Source organism: Mesoplodon densirostris, chromosome 3, assembly GCF_025265405.1.
Source record: "Mesoplodon densirostris isolate mMesDen1 chromosome 3, mMesDen1 primary haplotype, whole genome shotgun sequence".
Taxonomy (NCBI): Eukaryota; Metazoa; Chordata; class Mammalia; order Artiodactyla; family Ziphiidae; genus Mesoplodon; species Mesoplodon densirostris.
Genome location: NC_082663.1, coordinates 73,965,366 through 73,979,085, shown reverse-complemented (window position 1 = coordinate 73,979,085; position 13,720 = coordinate 73,965,366). Strand labels below are relative to the sequence as shown.

The 13,720-nt window shown below is 38.2% G+C and overlaps 1 protein-coding gene and 1 pseudogene across 1 annotated transcript in view; one reads left to right on the top strand and one right to left on the bottom strand.

Annotated features, from left to right (window-relative positions):
* Positions 1-13,720, bottom strand: part of POLR3G (RNA polymerase III subunit G) — a 97,760-nt gene that overhangs the window by 54,608 nt on the left and 29,432 nt on the right. The window lies entirely within an intron of this gene.
* On the top strand, positions 7,787-9,745 carry LOC132486790 (phosphatidylinositide phosphatase SAC2-like; annotated as a pseudogene).

The following is a 13,720-nucleotide window of genomic DNA, read 5'->3' as shown; positions in this document are numbered from 1 at the left end:
AATCAGATTTTTTAATATTAGGAAGGTCCAGCAACTTTGATTTCTGAAAAAATATGAAACTTTTCCTACCCTACACCCCACTCAGGTTCTTTAGTCTTTTATTCATTCAACACACACACACACACCCCACATGCATACACACAGTCACATACATACATGCATACATTGTGCTAAACACTGTGGAAGCTTAAAAAGTCAGAGACTATATCCTAGCTGGAAGTAGAAGACAAACAAAACTTGAATAATAGTATATGCAGGTTGAAGTTAATACAAATTACACATGAGTGTCAGGGACATAAATGGAGGCGTGTGAAGTTTGGTTAGGGAAAGGTTCCAGGAGGAGGAGTTTTTGAGTCAGATTTGGAAGGATGATTTGTTGGGTGGTGAGGGTAGAAAACAAGAATGGGGTTGTTTCTGCATCCTCAGTGCTAAGAATAGGGATGGAAGTATTGCTGTCTAGAGTAGGCTATTCCTTGTGTCAATTAAATTTTCCAGTGTCTTAGATCTTCTAAACACCAAGCATTTAGCATGAGAAAGATGAGTCTGTGATTGTGTATATAAGAATCATCCTTAAGACAGACAAGCTGTACTGCCACATGCCACAAAATGAACCCTTACTTAAAATCAGCAAGGAAGCCATGGTTGTTGAAATGAAGAATAACTTGGGAATTTCTCTATGACAGTCATTCAAGGCAGTAGGTCTGTTTTAATTGATAGTGTAACATCAAGAACATAGATCTGGTTCAGGGCAACTACAAACTATATCACTTAATGAGCCTTAAATATAGCCATTATTTTTATATCAATAGCACAAGAGAAAACCAAAAGTCCTTAACCATTGACCATTTTATCATATTTTAGGACTTTAAAAAAAAATCAGGTTATAGTAGGCACTAAGTTTTATTGAAAAATGTTTAAACCTGATGAAGGCTTTCCTTATTTCTTAAAAGTGCGATTTTTTCAAAGCACATTGGTTTTATTTTTAAATTTCCCAGTTTTTTTCCTGGTTTTTCAAATTGTACCAAAACATGACTGTGATATTTTGCTATGGCTTCAATGTGGGTAAATTAGGGAAAGGATGCATCATTCATTTAGTGCCCATGCTATGCATTTTAAAATAGGCATTATTTAATTTAATCCTGGCCCCAGTGCCAAGAAGTAATTGACCAGCCTAACACAACTTTGGATAAAGCTGGTAACTGAACACAGGTCTGTCTGCCTCCCAAACTGAGCTCTTTCTCTTATACCTGCACAATAACATAAAACTGGCAAAGTGTATTTTTACTTTTCAAGATGCCACATGTGCCAAGAATAAATCAAGTGATGTTAAAGCATAATAGCATATTTTAAAGAAGCTTTAAAAATATATATTTTCACCCTGACAGTGACCCTTGTTGTAATTTATGGTTTGGGGAAATAATATTATGTAAGTATAATTCAAAGTTGTCAAAACCTAAGACATTTAGAAATAATTTTTATTATTCATTTTGTTAATAACTTAATTTTTAGAAATTCAGTTTCCTTATTTGGTGTTTCCTTGTAACTGAGAAGTCTAAAACAAACAAAACCTTGTGTGTTATCCTGATATAGTTGAATAAATGATTATGTGTCGTTGTTCTTATATGGATAGTAATATGAATGTGACATGCACAAATTGTCCTCTTATAATTTTCAGATAAGTGTAAGTAAACATTTATGTGATAACTATTAAAGTGGACATTTTATTTCAATCTATAGTTGGTATTTTTTATAATGTTAGCAAATTTCCATTTAATGTCTTGCAAGGTTATTTTCTATGGGAAGCGCAGTTTTGAAAAGCTTGTAAGAAATAAGCTGTAAATCCCTAGCAAGGATAGAGAACCCAGAAACTGAATAATACCTGTATAAGCCTTAAGTAATTAATAAATATAGCATTTCAAATAAATGGATAAAAGAGGGACTATTTAATATATATTTCAATTGCTGATGTGGGAAAAAAGGCCCCTGCCATCATAAAAATAAATTCCAAATGGATTAAACATCTAAATGTAAAAAGCAGAATCACATGTGTATTGAAAGAAAATTTTAATCATGTTTAAGACATTAGGATAGGGAAGATCTTTTCTATATAGAAACAAAAAACAAAACTATATCAAAATTTAAAATGTCTTAGAACTCAGATGTCATAATGAAAGTTAAAGAGGGAGAGAAATTTAAAAATATTCCTAACTTGTGTAACAGAAAAAAATTTTAAAACAAATACAAAGAATGCCTACAAATCAACAAGAAAAAGGTAAACTAATGTATGGGAGGAAAGACCTTTCCTTTACCCTCTTAGATTCTGAGGCTGGGCCTGAGAATTAAACTTACAAAAGAGATTAACAGGAGCAAAGCATACAAATTTTTTTGACGTTAATATTTTTACATGTACACAGAGGTTAATATATATGAAATATAAACCCAAAGGAATGGATAGGCTTGAGTGCATGTATACCATTTTAGCAAAGAATGACAAACTGGAGAATGATGAGACAGGAAAAAGGGGCTTGAGCTAGGGTTGGTAAACTGTGTAAACTAATGAAATACAACTTTTTTTTTTTTTGGCTGTGTCAGGTCTTTGCTGCTCGCGGGCTTTCTCTAGTTGCAGCGAGCGGGGGCTACTCTTCGTTGCAGTGCTAGGGCTTCTCCTTGCGGTGGCTTCTCATTGCAGAGCACGGGCTCTAGGTGTGTGGGCTTCAGTAGTTGTGGCACGTGGGCTCAGTAGTTGTGGTTCACGGGCTGTAGAGCGCAGGCTCAGTAGCTGTGGCGCACAGGCTTAGTTGCCCCACAGCATGTGGGATTTTCCTGGACCAGGGATCAAACCCGTGTCCCCTGCATTGGCAGGCAGATTCTTATCCACTGCACCACCAGGGAAGTCCCAGGGTTATTTTAATGGATTTTTTTTTTTATACAGGTTAATCTTGACGTTGGATCCCCATCTCCAGTGATAAGAATGTTCTCCTTGTCCTGGTACAGGGAGGGTATCTTTCTCAAGGGAAATTTTATTCCCTGCTTTGGGTAGTAAGGGGGAAGTCAGAGAGCCTTTTCTGTATTTGCTTTTTCTCAATTGCCTTCAGCTTAATCAGCATGCCACAGTGATATATTTTGGGATGGCATGTTCTGATACCCTTCACTACCTATTAGAAAAATGGGTAAATTATATAAACAGGTTATTCATAGAAGAGGAAACACAAAAGGCCAATAAACATAAAACTATCCTGAACCTCACTAGTAATCAGGGAAATGCAAATTTAAGCAATGAGATAGTTTAACCAGATTGAGAAATGTGGAGGATATGGAGTGTTGGCAAGGGTAAGGTAAGTGGATATTTTCATGCTGTGCTGCTAGGAGTGTAAAGTCCTCCAGCTATTCTGGGGGGCAATTTTGGAGTGTGATACGGCACATTCTGATTTTGGGTTAAGAATGGCAGGTATAGCACACCTTAACTTCTGCCCCTTTCTGAAACTCAGTAAAATGACAAGAAAGGCTTTTTTTTTTTTTTTTCAAGTGGCATAAACTAACAAGAATAGCAAGAATGTAAAGGACCCAACAGCATCAACATTTTGGACATTGGACAGCTGACAGAGAAACAAAAACTAATTTGGCAAACACAAGAAAGCTGAAAACAGAAATGCGAAAAGCAAAGAAGCAATCCTTTACAACACAACTCCCCCTAAAAAGGCTTAGAAATTGATAGTAGCAGGTACCTCTAGGACTTGGAGTGAAAGTCTTTTTGCTTCAAAGTTTGTTTGCAATTTAAATCAAATCCCCCCTAATTCTATACTACTAAGCAATTTCCTCTCCCCCCACCTCAAGGAAGATCGGAGGCTAGTTTAGATTTACCATGAAATTAAGTAATCTTTAGGTTCAGAGCCTAGCACTGGCATGGGTCCCTTCCAAGGCCCTGGGAGGGGCCCAAGAAATGTGTTCAAATGGTCATTTTTTGGTTAGTTTTAATTTTTTAAACTAAGTTATTTTTTTATTCTCTGTCTCAAAGCCCCTAAATTTCATGAGTTTCAGACCCTGCAAAACTGGGATCTGCTCCTGACTAGAGGATTATTATGTGAGGAGGATAAAATAGGATCTCTACTCAAAAGAAACTAGACATTGTTAAGCCAGGGTCCTATACTAAAAAGAGAGGGATTTAGCAAAGCTTTATGTACAGTGAAGTTTGTATACTAAAAGTTCACATTCCCAGACTCCTCTAACCTAGCTTAAAGAATGCTGGCAACCAAGATTTACCCTCTAGGCAGTAGATTTTAAGAGCCATTTCTTAAAAATTTGACTCCCCAAAGAAAAGACCTAGTGATACTGAATCTAGAGTCCCCAAAGAAAGGTTCCTGTGAGATTACCCTACAATGCAGTGCACAATTGCTGAGCCTCCTTTCCTTAGCACCTTCACACATGGAATTGTAAAGTCTTCTACTCTTAAGTTTAAATATATACACCAAGAGCCAGCATCTTATGGAAAACTAAAAGAATAAATGGAAATAAATGAAAAAAAACCCCACTTAAAGTAGTAAGAGAATTTAACAAAGTAGCAGGATATAAAATTAACATAAAAAATATACAGTCTTCACCAAAGAAGATATACAGATGGCAAATAAGCATATGAAAAGATGCTCCGTATCATATGTCATCAGGGAAGTGCAAATAAAAGTGAGATATCACTACAGACCTACTGGGATGGCCAAAATCCAGGACACTGACAACACCAAATGGTGGTGAGAATGTGGAGCAACAGGAACTCATTCATTGCTGGTAAGAATGCAAAATGATACAGCCACTTTGGAAGAATATTGGCACATTCTTACAAGACATATTCTTACCAAATGATCTGATTGTGCTCCTTAGTATTTACCCAAATGAAGTAAAGATTTATTCTGCACATGGATGTTTATAGCAGCTTTATTCATAATTGCCAAATCGTAGAATCAAACAAGATGTCCTTCAGTAGATGAATGGATAAACTGTAGTACATCTAGACAATAGCATATTATTCAGTGCTAAAAGAGAAATCAGCTATCTGGAAGTGGCCAAGATGTCAGAGTAGGTAGATCCTGAGCTTACCTCCTCCCGTAGGCACACCAAAATTACAACTAGATTATCTACAGAGCAACTATTGATGAGAAGGACCAGCAGACTCACAGAAAAAATCTTCTACAACTAAAAATGTAAAGAAGGAACCACAGTGAGACAGGTAGGAGGGGCAGAGATGTGGTATAATTAATACCTGTACCCACCAGTGGGCGAGTCACAAATAGGAGAATAATTACAACTGCAGAGTTTTTCTCCAAAGAGTGAGGGATCTGCATTGGGCTTCTAAGCCCAGGGCTCCTGCACCAGGAAGACAAGCCCTCAGAATGTTCGGCTTTGAAGGCCAGCAGGGTTTACTTTTGGGAGACCCTTTTGGGAAATAGAGACTCCAGTCTTAAAGGGCACACACACAAAATCTCACATGCTTTGGGACCCAAGGCAGAAGCAGTAATTTGAAAGAAGCCTGGGTCCAGACCTCCCTGCTGATCTTGGAGAGCCTCCTGGAGAGAAAGGAGGCAATGGGAGATCACACTGGGACAGACACTGACTGCAGCCATTTGGGGGAGTCATTCTACCATGAGGACATGTGTTGGCAAGATGAATTTAATAGATGTATATAGAATATTCCACCCAAAAGCAGCAACACCTACTGCTGCTTTTCAAGTGCACATGGAACATGCTCCAGGACAGATCACATGCCAGGCCACAAAACAAATCACAGTAAGTATAAGAAAATGGAAATATCAAGCACCTTTTCCAACCACAATGCTGTGAGACTAGAAATCAACTATAAGAAAAAAAAAACTGCAAAAAATACAAACATGTGGAGGCTAAATAATATGCTGCTAAACTACTAATGGATCACTGATGAAATCAAAGAGGAAATCAAATAATACCTGGAGGGACTTCTTTGGTGGTGCTGTGGTTAAGAATCTGCCTGCCATTGCAGGGGACACAGGTTTGAGCCCTGGTCCAGGAAGATCCCACATGCTATGGAGCAACTAAGCCCATGCACCACAACTTTTGAGCCTGTGCTCTAGAGCCCATGAGCCACAACTATGGCGCCTGTGTGCCACAACTACTGAAGCCCATGTGCCTAGAGTCTATGCTCCACAACCAGAGAAGCCACCACAATGAAAAGCACGCACACTGCAACAAAGAGTAGCCCCTGCTCGCCGCAACTAGAGAAAGCCTGTGTGCAGCCATGAAGACCGAACGCAGCCAAAAATAAATAAAAAAAATTTTTTTTTAATTTTAAATACCTGGAGACAAATGAAAAAGCAGTTCTAAAAGGGAAGTTTATAGCCATGCAAACCTACATTAGGAGACAGGAAAAATCTCAAGTAAACAACCTAACCTTATATCTAAAGGAACTAAAAGAAGGAGAATAAACAAAACCCAAAGTTATTAGATAGAAAGAAATCATAAAGAACAGAGCAGAAATAAATGAAATAGAGACTAAAAAAACAATAGAAAAGGTGAAAGAAACAAAGATCTAGTTCTTGAAGAGATGAACAAAATTGACAAATCTTTTTTTTTTTTTTTAAATACTGAGACTTTTTTTTTTTTAATTAATTTATTTATTTTTGGCTGTGTTGGGTCTTTGTTTCTGTGCGAGGGCTTTCTCCAGTTGCAGCGAGCGGAGGCCACTCTTCATCGCGGTGCGCGGGACTCTCACTGTCGCAGCCTCTCTTGTTGTGGAGCACAGGCTCCAGACGCGCAGGCTCAGTAGTTGTGGCTCACGGGCTTAGTTGCTCCGCGGCATGTGGGATCTTCCCAGACCAGGGCTCGAACCTGTGTCCCCTGCACTGGCAGGCAGATTCTTAACCACTGCGCCACCAGGGAAGCCCAAAAATTGACAAATCTTTAGTCAGATTCATCCAGAAGAAAAGAGAGAGGGCCCAAATCAATAAAATCAGAAATGAAAAAGGAGAAGTTACAACTGACACTACAGAAACATAATGGATCATAAGAGATTACTACAAACAACTACACAGCAATAAAATGAAAAACCTAGAAGAAATGTACAATCTCCCAATATTGCACCAGGAAGAAACAGAAAATACGAACAGACCAGTAATGAAATTGAATCAGTAACAAAAAAAAAAAACCTCCTAACCAACAAATGCCAGAACCAGATGGCTTCACAGGTGAATTCTACCAAACATTTAGAGAAAAGTTAACACCTATCCTTCTCAAACTATTCCAAAAAATTGCAGAAGAAGGTGCCCTTCTGCACTCAATCCACAAGGTCAGCATCACCCTGATGCCAAAATCAGAGAGAGAATGTCAGACAGAGAAAGGCAAATTTCACTCATATGTGGAGTCTTAAAAAACAAAATAGGCAGTCGCTGCAGGTGTTAGCTCTGGTGCAGGCAGCTCTGACTGAGCTTCCACTCGTGGACGGACCGACGGACTGACGAGGTGCCGCGCTCCCACCGGCCTCCTCCAACCGCCCAGCGGCAGGCGACACTGCCCCGGGCAACGCTGCCGAGCCCAAGCCCGAAGGCGGCCGCCTGGCGACGACTTCTCAAGATTTTTCTCCTTTTTGCAGGACTTCTGGTTAAAGTTCCGTGGGGTTGTATTTTTCCTGAAAATTACTGCTTTTCCAAAGCCTCCTGTTAATGTCCCCTGAGGACAGTGGCTTTTGCGCGACCATTGTCGCAGTGGTGGGCCTGCCTGTGGTGCTGGCGGGGTTCGTGTTCATCGTGTGGAAGGAGGGGATGTCTGAATGGCGGAAAGAGAAAAACGAGCAGCGCAGCCCTTGCTTCCAAGCTGCAGGCGTGGGGGGCTGGGAAGCCCTGAAAGGGGTTTTCTTGTCCGGGTTTAAAAAGAAAAAGTGTGGGTTTTTGTTTTTTGGGGTTTTTTGTTTTTGTTTTTGTTTAAGAGGGGAGGGAAATTAAGTATTTACTGCAGCTTACACTTTGGTAAAAATGTGGGCGTGGGGAGGGCTGACATTTTTCTCCACTGCCTGTTAAGTTGCCAAGTGCTCTTCATTCTGGACATAATGCTTTTGACTGAGATCATGTCTGACTAATGTAAATATTAGTGTCAGAATAGAAGCTAAGATAAAGTAACACTAATTAGTAGGTTTAAAATTTATTTAATATTAAAATACGTGTCATGATGTAATTTTTCTGGCTTGGCTCAAGCGACAGTTTTAAGAGTGCACCCTCATTGATGCTGCTCACAGAGACGTGGATGTGCTGTTACTGCTTTCCAACTCTGCCTACTATGTGGCCTATTATGATGATGAAGTTGACAAGGTAAACCAGTATCAACGACTAAGTCTAGAAGACCTGGAAAAAATTGAAATAGGTCCTGAACCTATTCTTTTTGGTAAGGCAGAGTTCTGCTGCATGCGACTGCACTACAGATATAAAGAAGCAAGCGGCTATTTCCACACCCTGAGAGCTGTAATGCTCAATGCAGAAGAGGATGGAAAAGATACCCTTCAGTGCATTGCAGAAATGCTGCAGATCACCAAGGAAGCCATGGGATTAGATGTACCTATAATAGAGAAAAAGCTTGAGAGGAAGAGCAGTAAACCTCATGAAGACATCATTGGCATCAGATCTCAAAACCAAGGCTCTTTGGCCCAGGGGAAAATTTTTTAATGAGCAAATTTTCATCTCTAAATCAAAAAGTGAAACAGACCAAATCCAATGTAAATATTGGCATTCTACGAAAGCTAGGAAACTTTACAAAACCTGAAATGAAAGTTAACTTTCTAAAACCAAACTTAAAAGTAAATCTTTGGAAATCAGATAGTAGTCTTGAAACCATGGAAAACACTAGTGTGATGGATAATGAAGCCCAGGCAGAGTCAGACGGGGAAATGTGTTCAGATAATGACTCATACCACTCTGATGAATTCCTTACAAATTCCAAGTCTGATGAAGACAGGCAGCTAGCAAACTCTTTAGAGAATGTAGGGCCAGTAGACTATGTTCTTCCTAGTTGTGGTATTATTGCTTCAATACCTTGATTAGGCAGTCCATCCCAGTCTATTAGCAGCACTGAAATTAGCATTCATGTTCCTTCAGAGGTTACTCCTGCTCATGAAAGTGGGCTTGGAAAAGGCTATGCGTCTTCTTTGAAGAAAAGTCCTTCTGCTGACAACATACACACATTGACTGGCTTTGCCTAGCCTGTGGATATTTATTGCCACAGATTTGTTCAAGACACATAAAACAAAATGACCCAGCTGTCAGAAACCAGGTCTATTTCTCAGCAGGCTAGTGGGGAAGGAAATCAAATGACCAATCGAGTTTCTAACGAAGAAACTCACTTTGAATCAATGGAACAGATACCTTCTCGACCATCTCAATTAGATGTGTCTTTTTCTGCAGCAGGCCCACATCTTTTGTCAGTTGAACCAGTTCATTCAATTGTATCTCAAAAGACCCCCGGCTCTGAATCTGGCACACTTGAACTTGAGAGAAGGCTTCATAGAACTCCTTCTCCTTCAGAGAGCTGTAGCAGCAGAGCAGTCTCTCCCTTTGCAAAGATTCGAAGTTGCATGGTCCAGGTTGCTAATATTACCCAAGCTGGATTAACCCAGGGGATAAACTTTGCAGTGGCAAAGGTTCAGAAGAACCCTGCAGAACCTGAAGTAGTTAATGAAGTCCAGCTGAATGAATTTATAAATATGTTTACTCAGTGCCAGACACGAATAATTCAGATTTAGTGTTTAGCCACACAGAATCCTGTGGCTTTTATTTAATCCAAAAAAAAGGAGGTATCATATAACCTGTACTGTCTTTGAATCTAGGGATCCCAAATTCTAATTATGTTTACTTGGAAAGGTTTTAAAAAGAGACTGAACCTGAGCAGATTTCCAAATTTGAGAGCTAGGATAATGGAAGTGCATCACCCTAGAATGTGTAGACCTAAGTAGCTTATACACTACAGAGCAGTTTGTCTCTCTAAAAGTAATTCAAGAATACATTGCTTTGGGACGTAATAACCTGAAGCTTTTCTGGAGCGGGGTGGGTGAGTAGAATGTATGAAGTAGACACAAAGGGTGGACATGGATCCATTTAGGTGATTAGCGTTTTTCATAATTTGTTTTTTTCTGTTTGTCAGTTCATTTCTGTGTGTTTCCTCTACAAGGTAAATACTTAGTTTTTAGTGACTTCAAAGTGTTACTAGTATGGAGAAGCATTTTAACATAAAAACTATCAGTTTAGTTTTGGATGGCTTAATCATTCCCTATGAAGAGTTAATTGAGGGCTAATGGTGCTACAGTCAAGAAATGAATGTCCATTTGATCCTGATTTTCCCTACATCCTACCTAAACAAATTTAAAATACTGCAACATTGTACACCCCAAAGTCTAGGAGCATTAAGACTTGCCAGTCATAAAACCTGAGATGTGAGATGTGAATACCAGCACCTATTAATTTTGCTCTATTTTCAGAAATGTTAAGAATGTATACATATTGGATACTGGTAATGCTTGAAAGAAGTCTTTCAAGTTGTAATGTTTTGCAGGGGGCAGTCCATAACATCCTGTGTAGATGAGCACAACTATTGAAAATTTAGTCTGAAGCACAATTGTGCTAAAATTTTAGATTTTATGACTGTAACCTTGACCACATGGAACCAGGGCCTTGTCTGTAAGCCTATACAGTAAGAAAGTTGCACACCTTCTTCCAAATAAGTATTGGTTTGTCTGATATCTTAAGAGCCTTACTCTGTTGAAGTGATTCTCAGCTAAACATTATGTCTGTTGTAACTTTGATATTTCTACTTTTGTTATTTATTAGTGGTATCTTTTTTTGAAGTGTCAGATGTTGTGACTATTTAAAATAAAATATCATTATAAATTAAGTGAAAAAAATGAAAAAAGAAAACAGAAACTGTGTTATAGTTACAGAGAATAAGCAGGAGGTTCGGGGTGGGGGAGGAAAGGGGGGAAAGAAATAGGTGAGGAAGATTAATAGGTATAAACTTCCAGATGCAAAACAAATGAGTCAAGGGTATGAAATGTACACTGTGGGGGATATAGTCAGCAACTTTGTAATATCTTTGTGGTGACATATTGTAACTATACTTATCATGGTAATCATTTTGAAATGTATAGAAATATCGAATTACTCTGTTGTGTAACAGGAACTAACATAGTGTTGTTGGTCAATTATACATCAAAAACAAGCAAACTAACTAACTCATAGAAAAGGAGATCAGATTTGTGGTTACCAGAGTCAGGGAGTGGGAGAGGGGGAATTAGATGAAGACAGTCAGAAGGTACAGACTCCCAGTTATAAGATAAATTATTACTAGGGATATAATGTACAATGTGATAAATATAATTAACACTGCTGTATGTCATATATCAAAGTTGTTAAGAAAGTAAGTCCTAAGGGTTCTCACCACAAGAAAAATTTTTTTATATTTCTTTAATTCTGTATCTATATGATATGATGGATTTCACTAAACTTATTGTGATAATCATTTCATGATGTATGTAAGTCAAATCATTATGCTGTATACCTCATACAGTGCTACATATCAATGATATCTCAATAAAACTGGAATAAAAAAAAGAAATGAGCTATCAAGCCATGAAAAGATATGGAGTAAACTCAAATGGATATTACTTAGTGAAAGAAGCCATTCTGAAAAGGCTACATACTATATGGTTCTAGTTGTATAACATTCTGGAAAAGGCAAAACTATGGATAAAGTAAAAAGATCAGTGGTTGCCAGGGGTTGGGGTCCGGGGCAGGTATGGATAGGTGGAGCAGAAAGGAATTTTAGGGTTGTAAAAATGCTCTCTGTAATACTATCATGATGGATACAAGTCCATTTGGCTTGTATGATGGATACAAGTCTATTTGGCTTCCCTTGGAGCTTGAAGATTAGCAAAAGCGTGCTAGGTTAACATCAGTATTTCCAGTGTGAGAGAGTTAGAGTTACAAATTGGCATTCTTGTACTATCCCTCCCCCCAGTGAGTATGAGTTTAATCTTATATGATCATGGCTCTAGGCTATGGTAAAAACAAGACAACAGGCCCAAAATGGAATTGCTTATTCTAAGCCCCATGTCACCAAACCAAGACACTTTAATTACAGTTTCAGCACTACCAGAAATGGAATCTTAAATCAGTCAATCAGGAATTGCCTGATCACCACTAGTTAGGTAATCTGCCTGATAGATTCCTGTAATCCCCTAAAAAAAAGCAACTTTGCAATAACCACCTGCTTTTTTGCCTAGTATAACTTCCTTGTTCCTGCTCCCTTAAGGCTATAAAAGTCTTTCATTTTGTATAGCCCCTGGAGCTCCTTTCTATCTGCTAGATTGGATGCGGCCTAATTCAAATTGATTTTTGCTCAAATAAACTCTTAACATTTTTAATATGCCTCAGTTTATCTTTTAACAACACCTATGATAAGAATGATTCTCTGGACCTTCAAGTTAGAAAGCAGGTCCTATTGACCTTGGATAACCCTGGCTCACCTCACCATTTCTACCTTTCTTTACAATTTCTTGACTGATTACTCCATAATAGTTGATAATGATTAAGAATCTGTATTAAAAAGAAAAGATTAAATTATACTGAATAAAATTCTTAGGAAAATACTAAGTCTGTAACACAGTTGAGAACTATTTGTATCCCAAATGGTTAAAGTAGGTTTTAAAGCTTAAAGGAAGAAATATACAGCTATCCAGAAAATTGCCACCCAAAATGCTTTATTTCCCAAGGTGTCCAAGTAGTTGAACTTTTATCACATCAGTTAGTGGCCTTCCCAGCACTGCATGGAAGTCCATTGACTATTGTTAAATAAAATCCTGCTGTTCTTCACCCTGGAGCATGCTATGCTGCATAAGCCTTCTTTAAAGTTGTGTGAATCAGCTCAAAACATACTGATTTCTGTAGCTGTTTTGCAGATGGCTGCTTATCTTTCTCAGGTAATCATAGGACTCATCAAAAGTAAATTGCAAGTCTACTATTAACTCTAAAGTTTAAGTCAGACCATCCCAGACCTGCCCTACAATTTAAAAAAGAAAAAGAAAAAAAAATCCAGAGGTATTTGGGTGATAGGAAAATAGATATTTTAATATCTTTATATAAAAGTGAGAGAAATAACAATTCTCAGCCTGACTGTACATATAAATCATGTAGGAGTGTTAAAAATATGAATGCCTGGGATGCACACAAACCAATTAAAAAAGTATAACTGATGAGCTGTAATTTTAAAAGCCTGGATATCTGAGTGCTTAAAATTTCCAGAGGTGATTCTGATGCTCAGAGAATGGGTTAAGAACCACTGCTAGAAATATTATTATACTGAAATTTTGAATGACAGTTTAGGTAACTTTAAGCAATAGATCTGTTGACTCATATTTTCTTTCCACCATTTCCAAGATATCCAGGGTCTTTTGGATTGAAGTAATCAACATATTTTTAAATTTAAAAAAATCCAGTTGTGACAAATGACGATTTGGTCATCTCCTTTTCTTTTCTTAGACTAGGCAAAATGCCCAAAACATTTCTCCAAGCTGGCTTCCTTTATATTTGGGACTGACAGTGACAGTCACCTTGGCTGGTTAGAGGATGAAGAGCAGCCTGTGCTTGAATGAGGAAAAAGTAGCTGGTGAATGCAGATTAGAACCAGCTGCATTTCTAGTGATATAATCTGTCAAGAATTTTTTTTT